This window comes from Andrena cerasifolii, chromosome 12 (genome assembly GCF_050908995.1).
Source record: "Andrena cerasifolii isolate SP2316 chromosome 12, iyAndCera1_principal, whole genome shotgun sequence".
NCBI lineage: Eukaryota > Metazoa > Arthropoda > Insecta > Hymenoptera > Andrenidae > Andrena > Andrena cerasifolii.
Window position 1 is genome coordinate 1,223,393 of NC_135129.1, and position 26,301 is coordinate 1,249,693.

The 26,301-nt window shown below is 41.3% G+C and overlaps 1 protein-coding gene and 1 long non-coding RNA gene across 6 annotated transcripts in view; both read right to left on the bottom strand.

Annotated features, from left to right (window-relative positions):
* The window catches only part of LOC143375259 (uncharacterized), a 59,202-nt gene that overhangs the window by 7,674 nt on the left and 25,227 nt on the right, over positions 1-26,301 (bottom strand). The gene's annotated exons all lie outside the window — the stretch shown is intronic.
* LOC143375244 (uncharacterized) lies at positions 2,676-3,713 on the bottom strand. 4 transcript variants are annotated; one of them, XR_013086849.1, is made up of 3 exons: positions 3,640-3,713; positions 3,008-3,175; positions 2,676-2,928 (listed from the first exon to the last, which is right to left on the bottom strand). It is a non-coding gene; the product is annotated as an uncharacterized LOC143375244 (long non-coding RNA). The 4 variants fall into 4 exon arrangements; XR_013086850.1 differs by lacking the exon at positions 3,640-3,713 and adding an exon at positions 3,551-3,575; XR_013086848.1 differs by lacking the exon at positions 3,640-3,713 and adding an exon at positions 3,279-3,533.

Here is a 26,301-nt window from a genome sequence, read left to right on the forward strand (position 1 = left end):
GACACTCTTTTCGTGTTAATCAGGTTTATACGTATCTGCTTAGTTGCTTGTTGATTATTTACGAAAATTGTGTCATTGCTCGATGGAAACCACGAGAAGGTGGTGGGCTTCTTCCATCAGGAGAGGATAAGGATAGGTCGAGATGGATAGAATGGATAGGATCGGTGAAGGTTCGGGAAGGTGAGATACGCGTAGAAGCTGTGATAGCACCACTACAATACTATTGTGACTGTTTCGTAAATTATGCATGTACACGCTAAGGAAGGTGATACTGTACAAGAAAGAGGTCGGTAAAATGTGACGATGAATGCTGTACCAGAAAAATTGGAGCATTATGGGGGTTTTCCTAAACTCGTTCGGCCATAAACCAGGCTTTGCCGAACGAGCGTGACGTGACCGCGCGCTGGGGATTAGGATGCCATGATGAATATTGTTTTATTACTTTTAGGGAAATAAAGCGCGGCACCCTTTCTCACTCTAAAGTGTAGCTTGCCAATCAGTGAACCAAATTGTATGTAAAGAGGGAAAAGTTTCTGACCAGGCTAGTTGCAATAGAACATTCGAAGCGAACAGACACCAGCATTTTTCAGTGAAGTAGACACAATCGTTTTGTCCCTTTGACGCTTCGTTAAAGGTGTGGTTGCAAAACGTTCCTTCGGACGAGTCCAAATGCTTCTGCAAAGCCTGCAACAAAATCTTCGATTGTGGGCTTCCAGAAATACGCAAACACTCGTCCAGACAAACGCATGTCAGAAACATTGAGAAAATGCTTCAGAATGAAACTGTTGGGGATAATGTCTCAGGCGAAAATTCTGCACCTTCCCTCGATGATAAAATCAAAACCGCGGATCTCCGGTAAATTCGCAGCTTTCTTCGCCGAAAAGAATATCCCTCTGTCAATGGCACCTGGTCTGCTTGCACTTATGCAGCATATAGGCAAGGATCCTCAAGTTTTGCAAGGTATGAAAGTTGGCCGCACCAAATGTGGTCAAATGAAACTTCTGATTCAACGAATGATAAGTGGCTGTCATTGATGGTTCGATATGTCGAGCCATCTCATTTGTCCATTAGAGCAGAACTGTTGCAACTCATCCATTTGGATGCCAGCGATTGTTCAGCGGAAAAGATTTTCAAATCTTTTGAAAATCAATTGCTGAAAATGCAAATTCCGTTAACTAACATCGCTGGTCTTAGTTGTGACAATGCTGCAGTTATGACGGGTAGGAATTCTTCTTTTAAGACAAGGCTTCTCGAGAAAAATCCCATCTTACTTACGTTACCGTGCGTTTGTCATTCTGTAGCGTTGGCGGCAAGTGCTACCTGCCTTAGGATTCCAAAAGAATGTAACGAACTGCTTCGGGGCGTATCAAAGTTCGTAAACAATAGCCCTAAACGTACAACAATTTTCAGACAATTTCAGGAGAGTTATTATAACTTTCCTTTAAAAGTTTTAAAATTATCGGATACTCGCTGGCTCGCGAGGCACCAGTGCGTTACTAGATTTCTGCATATCTGGGAGGATTTGCAGAGATATTTTACCGAAGATGCATTAACCAAAAAGTCAGAAGCTGCTCAAAATTTGTTGTCGTTGCTTAACAGGCATGACATTAAAGGCTATTTCCATTTCCTTGAATTTGTCCTGAATGCATTAAACAAGTTTAATGCTGAATTTCAAGGACGGAAAACGATGATTCAGGAATTACAGCCTCGTTCCAGTAACTTGCTTCGGTTTTTCGTTAAAAAATTTTTAAAACCCCTTCTGGTACAGAATTTTAATTATATCAAATTAATAGATTTGTCTTTTAAACAAAATCAACTACCCCTGGCTCAAGTTGATCTAGGCCCTCAGTGTGAGGAATTCCTAGAAGATGCGACAAGCAAGGGAATGACAGAAGTTGAAGTTTCCTCCTTCCGTGAAAATTGCTTACGATTTTATATTACCGTAAGCAATGAAATTAAGGCTCGTCTTCCCCACGACGATATTTTACTTAAACTGTTGACGATTTTCAAATCGGACACTGCCCTATTCCATTGCGACAGACAGGAAACGTTTCAAGATGTTTTAGCTGTCGCTCGTAGGCTCGGCAATTTCAATGGCGAAGCCTTGCGAGGAGAATGGGAATTTTTGTATTTGGGTATTTCTCGAAAGCAAAGAGATAGCTGGAGCAAAATGACTTTTGACGAAATGTGGATGAATATCTGCACGGTACAAGATCCCCATGATGGTCCAGTTTTTCCATCCCTCACACATTTGCTGGGTATAATCAGATGTTTACCCCATTCCAACGCCGAGGCCGAAAGGCTTTTCTCAATTTTGCCCGATACTAGCAAGGAATCTGCAGCAGTTATCGCAGAACCATCGCAGGGGACGCACGCTATTTTTCGCTAATTTTCATACGTTTTTCACATATTTTTTCCTTTTGTTGTTAGTCTGTAGTTTATTCCTAGTTTATTTCTTATTGTATTACATATTTAGTTGTAGTATTTTTATACTAGTTTTAGAGTGTAATTTCTCGTGTTTTTCTTGTATTTCTATCGTGTTTTATCGTAGATTTATCGTGTTTTTGTCGTATTTTTATTGTATTTTTTTTATTAGTAGTTGACGTATTTAAAGTTAGTGTACGTAGTGTGTTTCCTTGGCGTTTGGTTCGGAACATATCCGTATATTCTGCAGGTAAGTTCTATATCTCTATATTTCTGAAACCAGTGTTGCATTTTGTTTTTTCTACATTACGGTTAGCTTATTTCTATTTTCTGCATTACTTTAATAATGACTGGCAACTTGAAATTGAATAAGTACTATATGCGCGCCAACAGATCACTTGATCCGATTCCCTTCACGAAGCCAGCACAACATCATTAGATGCTAGTTCTTCACATTTAACATCTGCAATCCATTTTGTTAGTACCCCACTAGTGAAGTTTAACCTGGAATCCGTCCACAATCATTTTCACATTCAACATCTTGGCTTTATCTTCTCATTACCAGTACACTTATATGTTTCACCGGGCACAAGTTCGCAATCTTCCTCCAATATTACCGAAAGAAATGTAGCATTTTCTCCGAATTTAGTAGAAATTCAGAATTTTGCCTCCTTCGAAAATTCACAGACTTCTGAAGAATTTTCAACTGAATTGAGTAGTCCTAATTCAGCTTCTTCATTGGCAGAGTAGGCTGTAATACACAAAATTTCACATCGAGCAATAAATTATTTACTCCACATTTTATAAAGATCGGTTTCAAAACGGCCAGAAATGTAGAAATAATCGCATCAAACCAGATAATTATCATCATTTTGGATTATAAAATAGCATTTTAAAACTTATTAAATGTATTCCTGTATTCCCGTATAAATCTTAAAAATTAGCAGTCCCTTTCAGAAGAATGCAATTTGGGTCCTTCTCAAATTTTTAATGTCACAGAAATAGCATATAAATGTGTGAACTTAAAATATGCTCATTCAATGTTTGTACTGTCTTTAGAATGTCTTTACGACGATAATATTACTGATTCAGGTTTCGATTTTTTCTGGTCTGAATGTCGCTATACCTTTCAAGCTAAGAATACACGCTAGCAAATTTCTAAACATGTTTTGTTTCACGAATACTTGTGTATACAGGACTTATAATGGCACATACTGGTTGGGTCATCGTCGAATTCATCAATGACGAATCTGTGGCTGAGGTCCCGTCCGATTGGGTGGTAGGAGGATTGATTCTGTTATTGGCCACCATATAAACCCAGCCGTATGACGCTGGCCATTAAGAATTGCGAAATGTGCGACGAGTCATGGGAAAAGCTCCCCGTAGCAGTGTTTCCCGGTGGAATCTGTTGTACGTTGAAATTATTATTATATTTACTTATTAATTATAGTACTAATTAGTGACTAGTTATTATACTCATTAGTTATTAATGTGTTCATTCAGATGATTATGCCACGGCGAGGGCGAAGGCTCGAAAAGCAGAAGAAACGAGCGACTTACAGTCGGATGTGGAGGCAAGGAAAAGAAAAATTATACCGAAAAGGTATTCGAGCAGTGAGGAGTCTGGGCCTGAAAACACACCACAAATTGGTATAAAGGAATTGTACAAGAATAGGAGAGAATGGTAACTGGTAAATGCATCTGTGGCAGTTCGGTACTGTCACCATTGCTTTGCTGTTATTTCTTTTAGCCTTTTCTTCGATTTTTCTCCTTTCTGATTTTTTCTTACTAGTTTACGATTTCCTATCTATTTTTTTCGTTTCCCGTTTCCAGGGTTCGCTCGGGCCTGGTTTTCGTCAAGTAGGTACATTTAACGGTCAGATCCGCGCGAACGCAAGCGATTCGCGATCTGTGGTCGCGTATACTTTGTTTACGTGCCAATGCGTTTAGTGGGGGGTCCGCGCAGTTGCGCTTCGCGCATTTAACCGTCATTTCAGTAGAAATAGAGATCAGGTGGTGAGTCTTATTTGTTTCGCTCTGCGTGTTTTTGGTGAATTCGGGTCTGTCGGGTTAGAAATCTGTAATTAGTAGCCCCCTATATCTCCCCTTTTCTATACGCTAGCATTTGCTTGTTGCTTTGTATATAATATTTTTCCTACACATTTCATTTTTTTCGTGCTTACGATGGAAACGTTTGAGAAAACAGGTGAAAAGGCTACTCCTGTTTATCGGTCGTTGTGGGAAACGAATGAGAAGTTCCGATCGTGGATTCGCGAAGTCCCTAATGATAAAAGCCTTTTCTACTGTTCTGCATGCGAGAAAACTTTTTCTTGCGGCTCGTCAAACGTTAAAAGGCATGCGGAATCAGCAAGACATAAATATTTGTTATCTAAAAGAATTCCGCGAATAACTATGCATGCTAAGGTCTCGAGAAAGAATTTTATGCCTCAATGGCTTGAGGATTTCAAGCCCTGGTTGCATAAGGTCGCCGATGATCCTTTTTCGTGTTTCTGTTCGGTTTGTAAAAAATCATTTGCTTGCGGGCTGTCGCAAATCCAACGTCACGCGGATTCCAAGTGCCACATCAAAAACTGCGAAAAAAATGGAATGGATGTGAGGAAATCGAACTTTTATTACTATTATTATATCTTATTGTTCATCTCCATACTACCAAATTCATTACTGTTAATATATATATTCATATTATTAACGTCTATTATCTACATATACAGGGTGTCCCACTAAGGAGTGGACAGCGCGATATCTCTTAAAGTATTGTCGATAAAAATATAAAAAAAATAGGGAATTGCATGGTTCGAGGGGGGCCATTTATTAGCGCGAACGAATTTTGTTTTCGATTATTATTTTAAAAGATACGATGGTCAAGTTCGGTTTTTCAAATGGAACTATTTTTTTTGAAGACCTGAGTTGATAGTGCGTTCCAAGACAAATTCAATAAGCTTTAATGTATACACTTTATTTCCACTGGGTTTTAAGATATTGCGCTTGCAAATTTACTGATTTTCACTGCAAGAAACCCCTCTGGAATGGCAAAAACCGGGGGCGGTCTTACTGGCGCCACGGGTGGCACTGCCTGTTGAAATGGATACTTACCTGCCAAAGGTCTACGCCAGAAATGGCAGGCCCAAAGGCTGGACAATTCTTTTCCGTCAGAAATGCTACTTAGGTAGGTATCGTTACTTTTATTTCGCACTTGCTTCTACGCTCGGATGGCCGATTCTTTTGGGAGGGATGCAAGTTGGATTGGTTAGGTTAGGAGGAGTGAAAGTTGCTAGACTAAATTTCAACCATAGGGAGCAGATTGTATCAGAACCAATCGGATTTGCATCCCTCACAAACGGCTGCTGTCTTGAAGAGACCCTCGTCACAGCAATACCTCCTCCCCAATGCCCACCTTCTCTCGCACGGAATACGTCAACGCACGCTTTTGTTTTGATGTCGAAGCTCAGCGGGCTACCCCTTTTCTTCCTGTGTCTCTCCACGAGGAGTATTGCCGGTGGATCGTAGGAGCGTAGATGTCTGGATGCCAGTTATTGAATTCAGGAGACGATAGAAACACTTTATTACAAAACACACATGTACTATAATTAAAGTAAATCGTATTCCTCTCGGGCAGGAGTCGCGGCCTGGTACCCCGTGGCGAGGGCTGCTCTTCGCAGTGCCTCGCCCGATTTTTATGGCTTTTTCCGGAAAAAGGTACGAATCCTGGGCCGAACGTAACGAATTGGGATCGAGCCCCATCTATTACAGCGTATTAAGAAATTCTTTTCTTCATCGTGTCGAAAGGGAAGTGACGCCAATGGATTCCTTATGTTTTTCAGATGAAAATCATACCAAATATCATGCAAATCGGACTACTTCGACACAAGCTATTTGTATTCCCTATGTAAAAGTTGTCCGATTTACACGACATTTGGTATGATTTTCATCGGAAAACCCCAAGGAATCCATCGGCGACACTTCCATATCCATACGATAAAGAATAAAGAATTATTTTGTTTCCTAAACAGATACAGGGTAATTCTGGAGCAACGCCCGTCAAGGAGTCGCGGCCTGGTCCCCCGTGACGAGGAAAACCCTCTGTCCTCGCCACGGGGTACTATGGCCCACCACCTTTTCTTGCACCCAATACGTCTGGCATGCTTTTGTTTTTAAATTCGATCGCGTATTTATACTCAAGGGATAAGGGATCCGTCTCGAATTTGTAGGGAAGACGACGCAAGCGGGACCACGCGCAGTCAGCGGACTACCCCTTTTCTTCCTGTGTCTCACCGCGAGACGTACTGGCACTTCTTCAGAGTAATTTCGTTTCCTACCCTATTGCCAGGGAAATATTCTTCAATGTAACATAGGAATATCTTCTTTCTGTCATCACGTGGACCAGAAGATTAATTTTCGTCACGATCAGCGTTGAGGACGTCATTATAATTTATTTATATTGTAGCGGGGCACGGGTTATGGCCTGCCGAACGTAGAGAGTTTAGCTAGGGGAAAAGAAAAATGCCACATCTGGTTCCCTTAAATTAAACACCCTGATCGGCCGGAGTGTTTCGCCATGGTCGCGGGTTATGACTTAAGTGTCCCGCGAACCGGTGGCCAGGTACAACGGTACGTTCCGATCCGTAATTACTGAGGCGACCATCCACCAACGCAGCACTCCCTACATGTATTAACTCAGAACGAAAGGTGTCGGAAGCCAAGAAGACAGCATGTTCGATTGCTTTCTAAGTAGCAACACAACAGATGTTGAAGAACTGTCCCTTGTAACGGTTTCGAGCGTGATGTAACGCTTCTTACAGGATTTCAGGATTAGTTCGAGTGGCGTGCGATAAAGAATTAAAATTCAAGAACAAGAATTTAACTTAATAGTGTTTATTCAGGAAAACACTTCTGAATTATACAAACAAACATAAATTAACTCTTTATAATTTTAAAGGAATTATAATAATTAAATAGGTTGCGACTCTCGGTCGGTACAAAGAAATAAAGTTGATCGTCTTGGGTTGCGACTCTCGGTCGGTACAAAAGAACGCCCGTTTGATCGATCAATTTGATATATATATAACTTAAATGTCTAATAATAACGTCTTAGTCGATAGAATGAATTGGATTATGAATAGTGACTCTCGGTCAATATAGAAGGATAATAGGTTTATGTAATAGTTTAGGATTTAGGAATTGAATATGTTAAGTTGAGATACGTTTTAAATTGTTCTCCGTTTCATCAGGGGCAGGTTTGCCACCTGGAGTGATCTCAGTCCCACGTTGCTCAGGAGTAATGTACTAACCTGAGAATAAGAATTAATAACTTTGCTTCAACCAACTAAGGGGCCTACAAGGCGGCTTCCACGGCCTGAACGTCTCGTCAAACTTAGCGACTATGGCTTTGGTTGGGACGCTCGACAGAACCGAGGGGCCTACAAAGCGGCTTCCAAAGTTGGAGCATTAATTTATGTTGGGATCAGCTATAAGCTTTAAATGATCCTTTTACATTGAATAATTGACTGTTTGAAATAGAATTCTTGACTGGCATTGAATGAACCGAATAGAATAGAATGAATGAATTCTCTGGGCTATCGTGCCCGTATTTATACATGTTCTGGATTTTGGGAGCGCACCAATAGGAATGGAGTTCGACTACGCGTCAATCATTCTTGACTCGCTCGATCTGTTCTCCAGCCGGTCTACAAATCGACTGGTTAGTGCGCAGGCGCGCGTGGAACGCTCGATTCTCCCACTCATTGCTATGCATATTTCTCTGCTTCGATCCTTACTCTCGCCGATCCGCCGATCGACTGAGGATCGCGCATGCGTTCGATTCTCCCACTCTTCATCACTCGATTCTCTCTTTCATCGCACTCGCGTCTCGCGATACTCTGAGCTAATTTTAATATTAATACTAAACACACCTTATAAAAGTAGGATTAATAAGAATATAATAAAAATATAAGTATTTAAGTACTTATTAATTGGTTTTATTAATGTGAAAAAGAAAGGCGCAGTTTTGGAGGTTTGTTACACCCTCGAAAATACTAAATTGCCAATCGTAAACATTAAATGAGTTTCTCTTCATTCTGAGTTAGCCTCTCCTTTGTCCCGTAAGACGGAATAAGTAGTATTTTATTTCGCATTTCCTTCTACGTTCGAACGACCAGGATGGGTCGCAGCTAGGAAATGGTGGGTGTTATAAATTTTTTTTCGTTGATCATAAAAACTTCCCCTTTGCATCTTCTAACCATCTACATGGATATTTCCAACCAATAAGGAAGAAGTTCCTTTCTTTCGAAAGGGCCAATGGCATCTTCTGACAAATTTTCCTCAGACTTAGGAAAAAGTCTGTGGATCAGAAGTCATTAGACATTCACAGCACCCACCAGTTCTTTGGAGGAAGTATACCCAGTAAAAAAATGCTTTTAACTGTAGAAGATAAAGTGGAGTTTGTACTTTTACGTGGTGAGGGACGCTTGTCGTATCGTGAAGTCAGTAAACAGTTCCAGCAACGACATCCCGATCGACCAAAACCGAGTCCGCAAACGGTAAGTCTTTATCTACATTTAGTGAAATACATACAGTTAAATACTGAATCTTTAACCCTTTTGCTACGACGTTCCAGTCCGCGGGGGCGCCGCTACCGACCAGGCGACCCGCGAAGGGGTTCGAGTGCCTAATAAGAAGTGAGAAATCTTGGACTTCCGCCTTTCCCATCAGATCTTTGCGAAAACGACACCCATCGAGTCCTTATGTTTCGCCGATGAAACTGACACCAGTACTCGATTGTAATCTCTAATGCTGTCCTCATGAAACCACGACCGATCCATTGCTTGGGAAATGATGAGTCCAGTCATCTTTTCATCGCTGCAGTACCGTCTTGTTGAAACCATAAATTTTACGCTTCAGCAAGTGGCATGTCGTGTAAAATATCATCCACATCATTTTCCGGAAATTCTAAATATGTTGCTCCTGTTACATTTCCTTCGAAACAAGAAGGTCCATATATTTTTCGATTGAAAATACCACACCACATTAAAACCGAGTCGCGGTACTGGTTATTATCTTATTTCGATAGCATGTCATGCCCTTCGTATAAAATATACGTACATTCGTCCGTTATCATTAAGTTTCGTACAAACTATGCATCGTCTTCCATTTTCAGCAGTATCCGCATCGCAAATTCAATCCGTAGTCCAAAATCTGTATCAAATAATTTATACGGCTCCAAACCATTTTTCTTTACGATTTTATGTACTGTCGATGTTGAGTCATCAATCTGAATGGTCACATGTATGTGTCCTTCCGCGCCGCGTGTAAAGATCACCATGGTGCTCGACCGACGCTCTACATAAATTGGTCCTTCGAGCTGGATCTCGTGCCACGAGGCCCTAGATCCGCATCCACACGGCCAGAGGGGATTCAGCTGCACAGAAGTGTTATTATAAATCGGAACTGGGGGTAAAACAGTTGTAAGAAAAACTCGCGGACACAAGTCTCTGAGAACCAAAAATCCTTTATTCCTCTTTCGCCAGACGTGCACACGTGCTTCCTCTTTTACGTTCTCCTCGACGCTCTCCTCCTCGACGCTTGCGCCCTCTCGTCCCCCATACAGTTATACAGTTATCCGACGCTCACGCCATCTCATTCCTCACAAGTGTGGCATCCTGCATCTTCACCAATAGAGTCTGGAGACAGCAGCGCACAGGACGCTGCATCCAACGCAAGGACCGGCGAATTCGACAGTGTCAGCAGAGCACTTTATTCGTCAGGGACAACGTCCTGGTCAACGCATCAGCCAACGCCAAAAGGGCTGCTGAACATCATCCACAACGACGGAAAGCGTGAAGGAAGCGCGTCCGTTCACGAGGCGAGGACACCACGCCACCGTTGAGCTGGCCACTTGGACGAATCACCGCCGTGCATCCAGGTGACGACGGCGTCATCGGCGCATTGCGTGAAGCGTATCGCGCCACTTCCGATAGATACGTAATCTCCTCATTGTACATACAGTTGTACCAATGTTTTATTCTTAGACATAAGGTACTACTTCATAAGTTGTAACCTACCGTCACAACGTTGCATTAATTTAATCTTCTGCATGTTTGTAATCGGCGCCAAGCCTCCGTACCGCACCTACGCGCTCCATTCTGTTGAACGAGATTGTTCAAGGGGGGCGGCATGTTGAGTCGCCCATCTGAATGGGAACCACTACCGTGCTGGACCTCAGCACATGGTCACATGTATGTGTCCTTCCGCGCCGCGTGTAAAGATCGCCATGGTGCTCGCCGAAAGACAACCGAAGGCGAGGGCGAGCGTGCATCGCGCCTCAAGCAGGAGACGAGACGGCGCGCCGTTGTTACGCTATGCGCCAGGCTGGCGCCAAAAGACAAGGATCATCCCGAACCCGTGACAAAGGACCATCGCATAACTTCTCGTTAACCGATAGATCCTAGCGCTAGATCTCTCCGGACCTTCGCAATAGATCTTGGCGGTAAATCTCCCAAGAGGATCTTCCCGCCAAATCTTCCCGCCTGATTTTCCCGCCAGACTTTCCCGCCAAAAACCGAGGAAAGCGTCGTGCCCTCAAGGGGTATAAAACCCCTGGAGCTCCACCAACGCCAGAGATTCCAGTACGGACCACTGACCTAAACACTTGTTAACGCGTAACCTTAAGCACGGTTTTCATTCTCGTAATAAAAGTCTATTTACAACAAACTCTAAAGTTACTGAGAAAGCACGAGTGTCTTCTCTACATCGTAACACCGTCTCTTCGTCATAATTTTCCGCTATTGTGCGAGCTGATGTTGTCGGGTTTGCATGGAACGCAACCACGTCTACTTGGTAGTTGCTTCAAAAAGCTCACAAATATTTTTTCTGTAAAAACATACCGATTTCATGTACGCGCATTTAATTGATACAAAAACGGCAAAACTGGATATTTAACCCTTTCATTGGTCAGACCATACGTCGTGCGTGCCTGGATAAAATTAAGTACTGTGCAGTGGTGAAAGGATCACTGCGGGAGGAGATTCTATCGTCACCAATTGGATCAGCGTTCTTTCCAGATACAGGGTAATTCTGGAGCTACGCCCGTCAAAGGATGCGGTCTGGTACACCGTGCCGAGGACAACCCCCCACAATGCCTCACTCGATTGTATGGCTTTCGACTCTCGAAGCGGTTCGACTGCCTACTAAGAAGTGAGAAATCTTCGACTCGCGCATTTCTCATCAGATCTTTGCGAAAACGACACACATCGATTCCTTATGTTTCGCCAATGAAACTGACACCAAGAACGACGGAATTCGGACCATAATGAAGAAACTTCCATGGAAAATCGATTTATATCATTTCAAGCTGACTTGACTTGGTTAAAAATAGTCCGATTTACATGAAATTTGGTATGATTTTCATCAGAAAAACATAAGGAATCTATTGGCGTCACTTCCCTTTCGACACGATAAAGAAAAGAATTTCTTAATACGCTGTAATAGATATTTCACCCTCGAGTGCGGGGGCTCGATCCCAATTCGTTACGTTCGGCCCAGGATTCGTACCTTTTTCCGGAAAAAGCCATAAAAATCGGGCGAGGCACTGCGAAGAGCAGCCCTCGCCACGGGGTACCAGCCCGCGACTCCTGCCCGAGAGGAATACGATTTACTTTAATTATAGTACATGTGTGTTTTGTAATAAAGTGTTTCTATCGTCTCCTGAATTCAATAACTGGCATCCAGACATTTACGCTCCTACGATCCACCGGCAATGCTCCTCGTGGAGAGACACAGGAAGAAAAGGGGTAGCCCGCTGAGCTTCGATATCAAAACAAAAGCGTGCGTTGACGTATTCCGTGCGAGAGAAGGTGGGCATTGGGGAGGAGGTATTGCTGTGACGAGGGCCTCTTCAAGAGAGCAGCCGTTTGTGAGGGATGCTGTTCAAGAAAATAGTACTTATTGCGCCATCTCCCGAGCCCGAGTTAACTCAGGCGTGGTGACGCAAAATTCTATCCCCCCCTTGTTCATGTGGAGCATCGATCTTATCTCCCTTCCATCGATCGCCGATCGAGCACGGGAGAGCACGCGGATTCGAGGAAATCGAGCAAGATTTCCTCGATCTACTTGTCGACGAGCCACCCGAGAGGTAACACCTGTTAAAACGCTTTGCCTGCTTTGCTTGACTTGCTTGAAACGTTTGCTTGCTACGAGAATCGTGCCGATTCCACGTGCTTCGCGCTGTTTAAGAATTAAACTGGTTAATCGTGCCGGGAAGCCAGTACCGCTGATATTAAAATGAGAATAATAATTGTTTAATAATTGTGCCCTATAAACTCTTTATTGTATTATAACTGTAAATAGACTTATATTTAAGATTAAATTTAGTGTTTAAATCAAAGACAGCCTCCACGCGAGTAACCCGATCCTGCGACGCGTGTGATCCGAAACTTTGCTAACAGATGCAAATCCGATTGGTTCGGATACAATCTGCTCCCTATTGTTGAAATTTAGTCTAGCAACTTTCACTCCTCCTAACCTAACCAATCCAACTTGCATCCCTCCCAAAAGAACCGGCCATCCGAGCGTAGAAACAAGTGCGAAATAAAAGTAACGATGCGCTTCTCGACACCGCAGATGTACCTACCTAAGTAGCATTTCTGACGGAAAAGAATTGTCCAGCCTTTGGGCCTGCCATTTCTGGCGTAGACCTTTGGCAGGTAAGTATCCATTTCAACAGGCAGTGCCACCCGTGGCGTCAGTAAGACCGCCCCCGGATTTTGCCATTTCAGAGGGGTTTCTTGCAGTGAAAATCAGTAAATTTGCAAGCGCAATATCTTAAAAACCAGTGGAAATAAAGTGTATACATTAAAGCTTATTGAATTTGTCTTGGAACGCACTATCAACTCAGGTCTTCAAAAAAAATAGTTCCATTTGAAAAACCGAACTTGACCATCGTATCTTTTAAAATAATAATCGAAAACAAAATTCGTTCGCCCCAATAAATGGGCCCCCTCGAACCATGCAATTCCCTATTTTTTTTATATTTTTATCGACAATACTTTAAGAGATATCGCGCTGTCCATTCCTAAGTGGGACACCCTGTATAACACACACACACATATATGTATATAATAAAATGTGCCCTCGTATAACAAACAAGTAATATAACACAAGTATTGTATAAATATAGCCCTTAAATATTTCTAAACACACTGCGAATTATATATTTTATAAAAAGCATGGTATGTAATAGAAATAATGATAAAAAAAGAAATATATATGTGTCCAACTGAGAATCTTCTTGCTTTTTAAAGTATCTGTAAACAAATTTTAAATAAACAATGAAAATGAATTTTTATCGAGTCTGATTTCATTTTGATAACCCTTTGTTTTATTAAATTTATATTATAATTAAACAGTATCGATAACCATCTTAAATACGCCCTAATGGCGATTTTTAAACAGCTGCATTTGACCCAATTTATCGATAATTAAGACGCCTGCTAATCCTAATCCAGACCCGTTTAAAGCGTCTTTGAGGCGCCTATTCCAGGCGCCTGTGTGCTGTGTGGGTTGTACTGTTTATTAGTATTCCCCAATTCCTCCTTTTAATATATATTCTTTATGCTGAGCATGGGGTGTTGATAAAACCACCTTAAATTTTATACAGTTTTCTGGGTGCTGGAAATTCAGCTTTTTTTTCATGCATAAATTGTTACTTTATACTATTTAGCATCTGTGCTGAAATTGTTCAGGGCAAATAGGTAGTCCAGCCTTTCTCCAAAAGAGGTGCGGCAGTATAACGTAATTGTCTCCTTGATGAAAACAAGGAGACAAATGCGTAAACGCCATATAGAATGTAAGGAACGTTTGCGACATACCGAAATGTTGCTAAAACGTGGCTTTGCGGAACGCATTGAAAGTCTGCCATCAACTGTGCGAGACTTTTCTGCATTACCAGTCCGTAACATGGATCGATCTAAGTTCAATAGACATTACAATTTAGATGACAAAATTTTTGCGCTTTCATTGCTGAAGCAGAGTCCAAAGGTTTATCGATACCTTTCCAATATTTTCCTCTTACCAAGTACAGAGACCTTAAGAAAACTGGTCACTAAAATCATTGTATCTCCCGGTATTAGTAAGTCTGTCTTCAACAGCATCGAAAATATACTCGCCAATTTCGAGGATTCGCGGTACAGATATTGCATCTTGTTATTTGACGGAATGAAGCTTAGTCCCCGGCTTCGTTATAATGTCAAATCCGATATTGTAGAGGGACTAGTAGATTTCGGGTTTTCGCGTAATAGAGACATTGCAGACCATGTTCAGGTCTTTATGTTAAGAGGGATAATTGGAGATAAACCGTGGAAGCAAACAGTGTCGTACTCCTTTTGTAGGGGCACCGCTTCATGGGAGTACGCGATAGCGCGTACATTTAAGGCCATAGTACGGGAACGCACTCTTATACGCTTAAGAGTTGTTGCTTCGGTTTGCGATCAAGGGTCAACAAATGTACGCGCGATTAAGCAATTACTTTTCGACACGAAAAGAGATTGCAAGTCGGCTGAAGAGGGGCTCATCATGGTAGATGAACAAAAGATAGTACCACTGTTTGATCCGCCTCATTTATTAAAATGTATTAGAAATAATTTGTTAACGAAGGATCTTCGTTATACTGTGGACGGCGTAGAAAGAACAGCAAAATGGTCCCACTTCGAGGATACTTATTTCATTGATCGGTGTAGAGGTGATTTTAGAACTTTAGTCAATATTACGGAACAGCATGTCGTTCCAATTAGAATTAAGAAGATAATTGATTTAAGAAAGTGCTTGTAAATCCAGAAAGATGTCAGCTTCGGGAATAGATACGGCGATATTATTTCTAAATTTAAATTCACTTTTCGACAGTGTCAATAGTAGGGCCATTTTGGATAACGAAAGTAACGCCACAGATATTTGGAATAAGTGTATAAACTTATTCCAAAGTATGCGATTTATCAAACGCAAAGCGGGAGATAAAGAGTATCCTGCGGCGTTGCAGAATTGGTAGGCCAAGGAACCATTTTACCAATTAAAAGCGGCTCAAGTCTTTATAGGTATGTAATTATCACCCAAATTTCACCGAAGCTAATACTGATTAATGTAGAATTATTCAATATATAAGTATGTAATGTTTTATTGAAATTCTTGTTTAAGGTGCTGCGGAAAAATCAAACCTAGGGTCAACCAGGAAGGAAGCGGAGTTCCAATTCAAAAATGGTTAAAGAGAGCCTGCGACCGAAAAAATAATAATAATAATAATAAAAATAAATTTAACCCAAGGGCAGAGCCGCCCTTAGAGTTTGCGGGGCCCGGAGCAAAAGTCGATATTATTGAAAACGAATAACAGATTACGTCTTTACTTCATGCGTCACTTGGGCTTGCCAAAAATCTATTCTAGAAAAACTGATAACCTGACAATTGTACTTAATTCATTTAATTTTTACAAAATGAAGTCCCTAAGCGCGGGGTTTTGTTCGCAATCCATGTCTATTGCGTATATCTATACTGCTAGGACATGGATGTATGTATTCCGAATGTCATTTTTCGTCATATATCCAAAATTGGTGTTAATATCTATTATATGTTTTGAGATATTTAGCGTGTTACATTCGCCCCCCTGTTACTACCGCCCCCGGTCTACTCTACTCGATTATCCGCCCACCAGATATGTAGTTTAGATTTTTGAGAAAACAATTGTCGACGGTAATTCTTCGAAACAAAATTATACTTAACTTGTTAATGTTGAATAATTTTCCAATTTTAGGCCAAAGAATTGTCCGAATACGGGGGAGCCGATAACTATAATTTTGTGAAACGGCTGCTAACAGCATTGATCAGCAACGAAGTTGCCATCCTCTTCAGTTGGCTGGGCCGAAAAGGGAAAAAAGACTTTCACCAATTGAATATTGCAAGACTTATAATTTGTAACTATCGCCCTTATTTTACTGTTCCTAATATTGATTACAGTAAAATTCAATGTAATGTTCCCTCAAAATTCTTCTTTAAGGTGCAGCAAAACTGGGGAAAATGGCGACAGGTGACCAGCAAACTGAGGTGTCTATCCAAGGATGGTTAAAAAGAGCTAGGGATCGAAAAGGGGCGAAAACATTTTAAGAGTGTGGAATCAAGGATCCCGAAGCCCATAATTAAAAAAATTCTGAAACTTTATAAATATCTAGGGGATTTCCTCCTGGCTACAACGGAATTTTTGTTTGCTGCTCAAATTCACTGGAAGCGGGTGAAATTAACTCCTGAAAATTCGACTATTTTCCGATTTTGTGTTACAACTCGCGAACTGTAAGAGATAGAAAAAAAGTTTCAAGACAAAAGTTACTTCTTTTAATTAGATCTATCATTTGGTAAAGAATCTCTCAAGCATAAATGTATTCTGCTGCATATTTCACGTAGAACTACGTTTTTTCTCTCGTCATTTTGCAAATTATTACACGAACTGTTATCGAACGCTATAACAAAATTCGTATTTACTTTAAATACAATGCTTAACACAATTTGGGTCCCCATAGCCGCTGCATACCTATATAGTGCGGGGAAAGGCATAGTTCTACGTCAACATTATTTTACAGTTCACGAGTTATAACATAAAATCGGACAATATACGAATAATCAGGGGCCAATTACACACCCTTAGAGTGAATTTGGGCAGCATACAAAAATTGCGTTGCGATCGGGAGGAAATTCCCTACATATTCACAAAGTTTTAGATTTTTTTGAATTTCCGGCTTCGGATCTTCCCTTGTAAGAGACCAAGGAGAGTCGGCGTAACCATGGTGGCAAATGCGATTGGTCAGCACGCACGCGGGCGGCTCTGGTTCGATCCCCGACGCCCTGTGCCTCTCTTTTACCGGGGCTCCGAAACACGTAGGAATTACTACACCTATTCCTACAAATGTATGTAACACATTACAAGGAGTCTTTATATAAGTACATATACGCCTTTACACATGTCTTTATTTAATTGTTCGTAGAATAATCGCGCAAATAAAACTATCTGCAAGACACGGGACTTTCTAGGATTTGTGATGGAAAGGGCAACAACATATTGAGGATTAAGGATATACTACAGAGTTATGCCCACCAACTCTGTAACATGGAAAGGCTGGAGACTTTGAAACATCTCCTCAGATCAGAGTTGGGCAAAATGTAATCTAATTACAAATTGCAAATTACGATTAAACTGTAATTGTGTAGTTGATTACACATTATTTTCTGTGATCGTTCGTTTGGATAGTTGACAAAACCAAATGGTCGACTACCAAAATTAACAATTACAGAAAATGTGTAATCAATTACATAATTGCAGTTTAATCGTAATTTGCAAATTGTAATTAGATTACTGTTACGTTCGGAACGTAAGATTTTTCTTTTTGGTCAGGGTATGCATCAACAACGCCTAGCGTTATGGGAAATCCCTTGCTGATCATACTCCTGCCTATTAATTAATATTCTTGATAGAGTAAAAACCTCTCTTTGCCAATACAATATCGACTGTCTGGTGAGTTGCGCCTTTTATCTCTTTCTGTAAACTTTATTGCATTGTTAATATTCGATCGAGTGTAACGATAATTTCTGACAATCGAAGCATTATGGGATTCCCCTAGTCAGGAGTTATCTCTGATTATTATTTTATGAAGTGATTTATTGAATATATCCACATTTTGTTATGTTCTTTTGCTTTCATTCATTTTTACAATATTAAACCTTTATTATCATAAATTATACTCATTAATTACCTGTCTGATTCCTTTGAAAAGACCCGTATGGATCTAGAGCACCGACGATCCCAAAATCTACCCCTTATTCTTCTGATAAGGTATTTAGATAATTAAACAAAATAATTGACTGTTACGAGTGCGGCGAGCCTCCTTGCCATTCTATACGTAACGACAAGAAATTCTGATAGTCTAACGACTGTGGGATACCCCTAATCAGAATTTGGCTGTCTAAACTAGAGCTGTACGAGTACTTGAATATTCGGGTAGCTTGAAATCCGAACCAATCCGGGACTCGGTTTCCAAGCCGAGCCGGGTACCCGAAAGAACCGAGCGGCTCGGACAGAACCAAGTACTTGAATTTTTTTCAAGCGGCCCGAAAGAAACCGAACGGATTGGATGGAACCGAGCGGATTGAATTTTTCCAAGCGGCCCGAAAGAGACCGGGCGGCTTGGAAAGTAAGCGGGCGGGCCCTAAGAAACCGGGTGGCTTGGAAAGAAACGAACGGTCCGAATGATTGGGCACGTCTTCCCGGCTGACCGTCGGATCCTTGACAATTCCTAAGAGTCCTGATTCTCCAGCTGGTGCGTCGCTGTATGACCACTTTAATTTCCGTAGCTGCACTCGGCGACCCGCACGGTGATTTCGGGGCATTCGTCTTTTGGAATTCACGATTGCATAGGTTATTTGACCGATAATCACTTTCCACCTTTCACACCAGGCGCCACCTCGGGCAACGTTCTGCTCTTTGGTGGTACCATCGGCGGAGGCGAGCGTGATCTTCCCTCATTCGCAACATTTATTTAGAATTTCATTTATATTTAAATCTATCGCGTCGATCACGCGTTACGCTTAATCTCTGGTAAAACCGCGGGCAACGTTCTGCTCATAGGTAATACCTTCAATCAGCGCAACCCGTGAACTGTCAATATGCATTTTCGTATTTGATTTCACTATTCCACAAGACGAACGTTTGATTTGGATTTGGGGAGTTGAGGGTGGAAACACTTCACTCACTGGTTTAACATAAAATTTTACCTTTATTTTTCTGCAACGTGGTTTCAACAGTTTAAGTCCCTTTTTATTGAACGCGTATTAAACAATGATAATAACGGTGATACGATAATATGGTAATCAGCTCCGCGGGTGATCAGTCCCTTTTTATAGGGCTATTGCTCACTCCTTCTCCAGGTTTGTCACATGACAATTAGGACGGTGGGAGATGAAATCTCCCAATCATTTGCCGTGGGAATCACTTGAAGAATTTGTTCCAGCGGCTATCCGAGAGTTTTGTTTACTGCAGAATTTGAGCTATTGCGCACCTATTTTGGTGTCTTCTCCGTGACTTAAGACGGATTCCTGCCGTTATACGAAACCTTCAGCAGCGTCGATAGTTCAATTCTTATTTTAATTCATATATTAGATTGTTACGCTTTTGGGTCTCGACGTACTCTGTACGATTGGTTCCGCACAGCTTACGTACTAGGGATTGAAGTTAATATACATCGAATCCGTATTGGAGCTTGATTTACGGGAAATAATGGGAGGGCAAGTAGCTAGCGATGATTAGGAGCGCAGCTCCGTGAAGGTGTTTACTTCACTGGCGGATGGGGCCTCTGTCCCACGCTGAACGTCAACTGGTGTTGGTTGGGCCTTTCTGGTGTGCGTGTAGATGGCTGGTTGCCACCTCTCGTGTTAGCTGTTTTCCTGCTTGCTGTTGCCGTCCGTAGATTCACGACTCGAGCTCTTCTTACCGCGAGTTTCAATTATAGTGCCTTATGGGCTACATATTATGTTGATAATTTATGTGAGGTGGTTATAATATACCAAAGTACGAAATAGTAAATATATATGATTTAAAGAGTTAATTAATAGTAGACTCCACGTCGCGGGACGTGACACTCTAAAACCGATTACAAGTGCGGAAAAACTCGCACTAAAGAAGTATGGCCAAAATTTCTACGTATCACTAAGTAGTTTTATTACTCATTTTTACATAGCGTAGAGCAAAAAGAAGTAGAATTGAAACTGTTGTCAGAATATAACAATATCTCAAAGAATACCGAGGTGTTTTAGAAATCACCATTTTTTTCAGGTACCTCCGTCTACCTCCGCAACGGAACTGGAAAGGTTTGAAAGTACATATTTCGAGGTACAATTCCCATTAAAAAATCACCGTCTGTACCGTATGCAAAAAAAAAAATGGTGAAAGACATCGGCCATAACATTTTCCCATCGTATAAAAAGATTCTCGAGGCGAAAAAAAAATGTTATCCAGAAAATATATCGTTGACTGAACATTCAGCCAGTGTTCCGCTTCAGGACTTGTTTGATCACACCACTAAAAGGATCATCGAAAGTTGTCCGAGCATGACAGGCACCGATACTTATGACCTGGTGCTGCACACCAAATGGGGATCTGATGGTATTTCTGGAGAGGGTCAGTTTTCACAAAAACTCACAGAAGAATCTGCCAGTGTTTCAGATGCCCATGCTTTTTCCACTGCTATCGTACCATTGAAGTTAACGTGTATAGGAAACGAAGAGGTTCAGTTGTGGAAGAACTCTAGACCTTCGTCCACGAGGTTTTGTCGACCCGTAAGATTTGCCTGCACGAAAGAGACTCCAGATATTGTTATAGGAGAAAAAAATCGAATGGAGAATGAAATTCAATGTTTACGAGATTCTCTAATCACGTCGGATGGGCACACTATACGTGTAAAACATCAATTATATTTTCAATGAAATGAACAAATCGCCAAAACTTATGAAAAAAGAATTAAATATTGAAGCCCTTAAACTCGGAATGTCGACAATGCATGCCAGAATCAAATTTATGGAGTATGTTCTCCATCTGAGTTATAATTTGCCGTTGAAATGTTGGAGGGTCAATGAATGGACAAAAAGCATAAAAAAAGAAAATAACATTGAAATTCAAAATCAGTTTCGAGAAAAACTTGGATTACTTTTAGATATCGTTAAGCAAGGGACAGGAACAACTAACACCGGAAATGCATCAAGGCGATTTTTTGAAAATTACGCGATAACTTTAGATATAACTAAAATTTATGAAAATCTTATTAAAAGATTTAGAATAATATTGGAGTTAATCACGAGCAATTATGCAGTTGATTCAGTTAAATTTGGTGCATATGCTCGCGAAACCGCACAGTTGGCTCTAAAATTGTAGCCCTGGTACTATATGCCAGCTGCGGTGCACAAAATTTTATTACATGGCCAGGAAATAATCGAACAAGCGGTTTTTCCAATTGGAACCTTATCGGAAGGAGCCCAGGAAGCGCGAAACAAAGAGTACAAATACTTGAGAACTTTTAATACCAGGAAATCATCTCGAGAGGCAACAAATGAGGACATAATGCATACGTTACTAATTTCTTCTGATCCATTTATATCAAAATTACGACCGGAGTTAAAAATAAGGAAACTTCCTTTGAGTGAAGAGGCAAAATGTTTATTGCAGAATTAAAACGATCAAGGTTAGTATCAGTGATCACTTTACGTATTTTGTTTCGACAAAATTGTCTAAACATTGTACAAGTACAAAATCCATTCAAAAAACGAATATTGACAGTTAAAAATAAATTTAAAAAATTTAAAAGAACGCATATTTTAATTCTATACACCTTTTCTATTGAACAAAATTACATGGAAGCCAAAGAAAACTGCTCAATATCGCAAAATATGTGAAAAAACGTGATTTTTCATGGTGTTTGGCCAAAAAACACATGAATCGTTTATTTTAGGTATAGGAATACGGTATATATTCGAAATCAGCGCAAAAATTTCTATAACAATACATAGAGAACCCAATTTTTTTTCCAAAATTTCCCATTTTGGAACCACTGTGCGGCGTTCGGAGAGCTGCCAGCGACCGCTGGACAGCAGTCATGCTCGAGCTTCAAGAATTTTGGGATGGTCTCTTTCAAATTAACGTCGCAAAGAGCTTATAGAATTTTCCGGCTCGGGTTGAAAAATGTGTGGCCTTTTTCGTATAACTTTTGAACTATAACAGATATCGGAATGCAATTTGCGCCGAAAAATGAGAAAAATTATTTCCTCTCAATGATGGATAATTTAACATATTTTACATTTACTTAATTTTGTTTGTATTGTTACGTATGTGGAATTTTCCCATACGCCGCTCTCAACCACTTTTCGAGCTCGCGTCTGCGAAGGGAAAACGCCCTAAAATCCTTTTGCTTATCACATACCACTAAGGGGGGTCATGATCTGGACCATCTGGATGACGACCATGGGAACGGGAGTGACACGACGACGACCCCGAAGGATTTCCTTATATTGAGATTCCTAACGAATCCCCACTCATTTTAGGACTATATAAACCCTTTGGTTTCTACCCTCGGCGGTTAAAAGCAGTACAGTCACGCGTAGAGTAACGTCGTGTCACGCTCGTACCGAGTCGGTTGAATTCAGTAAGATCGAGCTAAAGTCTCCGTCGGAATCATAGTTGACCCCATAGAATCCGCGAGTTCGGTTTATGTTCTATGGGGCACTTTGAAATAGCCACTCGTACGCCCCGCATCGCCAGTGCGTCAACACCGAGCAAATTAGTGGTAATCTATACACATTTACTACACTATTTAATCGCGACACTTACATTTGTACTATAATTCATTATTGAATACACGAATGGTGTTCGCGTCTAAATCGAGTAGATTCGTTAAAACCCATCTTTTACCCAGCGATCCTTATAATATTAGTAGCACTCACCCACTGATACAACTTTACCGCTCGAGTTGTATCAAGCATAAATTAAGAGTTACGAGGCATTACTAACATTTCCCGCGACTCCCTGATCTAGCATCAGGTTCGTTCGCAACCTTTCATCCAAAACAAGGAATCTTTACCAACCTAGTGGCTCCCCGATTTCGCATCGGGTTCGTCCACGTTTAACCCTCCTACGGCTCCCTGATTTCGCATCAGGTTCGTCCGTGTCCTACAGCTCCCTGATTTCGCATCAGGTTCGTCCGTGTCCTACAGCTCCCTGATTTCGCATCAGGTTCGTCCGTGTCCTACAGCTCCCTGATTTCGCATCAGGTTCGTCTGTAAGTCTACCAACCTCCGAACAGCTCCCTGGTTTCGCACCAGGTTCGTCTGTGAATAATCCAACCTCCTAACAGCTCCTCGACTTCGCGTCGAGTTCGTCTGTGAACATCATCCTAGTGACACCCCGATTTCGCATCGGGTTCGTTCACGACGTTTCACCCTCCTGCGGCTCCCTGATTTCGCATCAGGTTCGTCCTCGCCGTCAATAATCCAAGCGGCTCCCATTCAACAAATTCATAAACCGTATTCCTTGGAAAATACCCTTCTCGCCGGCCTCTCGCGTTGCCGCAGCCCCGGCTCGTAACACTATCAATTTTTTAACCATAATTGTTGTAAAAAGCTTTTGCAAACTGTTTATTTGATACTGTATTTAATGCTGTTTTTAAAATTCGTGGTGTTGATAAACAATAGGCTAGCTGTTTCTGTATCATTACTTTCAGAAATTGAGAAATTAAATTTTTATTCAGTTATGTGTAGTTCTGCAGACCTCAGAATCTATTGTTCTGGTTTTCTTTTTTTTTTTTTGATTTTATCCTTAATGCAGTGCATACCTAAATCAGACTAAGGGGGTAACTAATGGGACGTGTTTTTGATTGTAGCGGTGTTTGAATTTTTTTTCTACAATTTTTGTGTTCGAATGTTTTAGCTACTCAACGCCACGCCTATACCGGCTTCCTTTAATGTAATTTTTTGGAACGATGGCGAAAAATCTCTCCGTACAAGGGTATAGCGCCGCGGTCAACCCTGTCGTAGCTAAAATTTTTTAAATTAAGATGGGTACGAGATCAGTTGACATTATTTTCAAACCTCATTACAGTAATCTGGGGTGCGACTGGTAAACCAATCATAAAAGCGGAGCGCGCGGCTCGATTACCTGGGCCAGAAAATTCCCAATAGCTCTTTGCGACGTTAATTTGAAAGAGACCATCCTAAAATTTCCGGAGGTCAGGCATCGCTGCTGTCCAGCGCTCGTTGGCAGCTCTCCGCTGGGCCGGTGCTTGGTTGTAGTGAAATGTCCGTGAGGCGCTGTTGCCATTTTACGTGTTCGCGCGAGCGCGGGTTGCAGGATAAAACGTTGACCCTGTATTAGTGAGGCGCCTGATCAGTATTATTATGTTTAACTATATGCTACAGATGTTCCGTCTTACGGGAACTAAGGGGGGCTCAGAGCGAGGCAGAAATTCAGCGACCCTTTATTACTAGGCAATTGCTTACCTTCGAAGTCTTGGGGAACATTTGTCTGCCAGATAAATAGACGGCAATCTAATAGACGGCAATCGACATCGTGCTATTTTTTGGCACACTTCAACCGTTTTCGCTCTGAGAAAATCCGTTAATTGCTGTGTCAGCGGGTGGTATATGACAACTTCGAACCGGCACATACATACCGTCGACCATCGCTAACTCGCGGGACAATATGGTCATAAACCACGACCCTGGCGAGACGCTCCGGCCGATCAACCTAACGAGGTTTGGTAGCCACATTTTCGGTTTTTCCCACGCTACGTCACCAAGAGGGAGAAGTTCCTCCTCCACCACCGAAATTGCAGAGGGAAGGTTCCTCCTCTTTAAGGAAAGCTGGGCCAATCAGGAATTTTGGCACCTCCCAAAATTCCGAAGTCTTGTCCACCTTTGACAGCGAAAAGGTGGACTAGGCAGAAGTCAATGAGCTCGCGACTAGCAAGGTTCGGTGTCTTGATCGGGTCAGCGTTCGGACCATCAGCACGAACAGAGCAAAACTTCTCTGATCATTGTACGGATCAGAATCTACATTTAAACATCGAAACAGTCACCCAATATTAATTTGGCGGGTGATAGATCGTCTGGCTACACGCGTACCTCCAGGTGAATTGGGCCTTACAACCTCGAAAGAAAAATTCCGATATTTTTCACGCGTGTGTCGTGCGAACAGTAGATGCGATAATACTGAGATTAAATCTTCGAATTATAGAAGTTTCGGCTTATCGAGTTTTCGACTTATAGAGGCTTTGTAAGACTGTTAATTTTTCAACTTGTGAAGCTGTAGAGCAGGACAAATTCCAGTTTTAAAGGTCAACTGTTTGTACTCTTGGTTCATGCTTGACAACCAATCGACCAAGCATTCTAGGATGACGTCTTTAGTTTGTAAGCTTATCGCACCGCGTCGCTTTTAGCGTCTTCTCTTGTCTCTCTATGACTTTACCTTTCTGTCTTCTTGTATAATGTAACGCACACCGTAATGTAAACTGTATATTACTCCTTTCAATTAAAGATAGTTTTGCGATGTATATAAAAGTAGTATCTATAATGTCATAATCTAACATGTACTACACGTCTACCTACATGTACAAAAATAATTATTACACACATTTTATGCTCGAAATATTACTCTTTATTACATATAACAACATTGTGATTTTGCTTTGTGCTAGTCTTTTAGTGTATTGAAAATCAATAGCATTTTCAATTGTGAATAATGCAGACTTTAAGACGTCTTTGGACGGCTTATAGACGACGTGTGCTATCTGGGTACGTACTGTTTTGTGAAAATGGACGTTTTTAGGACCTCTTTAAGGAGTCTCTTGGACGTTTTTAAGACGTCTTGAAAACCTGGCCTGCCCTGGACGTCTTTAAGACGTCTTGAAAGCCTGGCCTGGCCTGGACGTCTTTAACATGTCTTTGTGCTATCTGTGGGGCTCCTTATGTCTCTTGCCCCTAAGTAATAGTGCCCGTTGTAATTTGTAATTACTTATATACTCTTTCTGTCGTTCTGCACGGGACTTAAACTCCTTTGCTCTCATACCAGCAACTCTTTCGTCTCGTATGCGTTTCTTGTATTTTTGTTGAGCTTTCACATGCAATTTTGACGACCTCATGAAATTATATAGGACTAAGTAAGATTAATTAACAAAATGGCGGACGTCTAAAAAGTTCAACTATCGAAATTAGCTAATTTTGTTAATCATTCTGCGACGCAAAAGATGAAAAAACAACGAAAATGTGTAATTCTATATTCTGATTTACTAAAGTAGG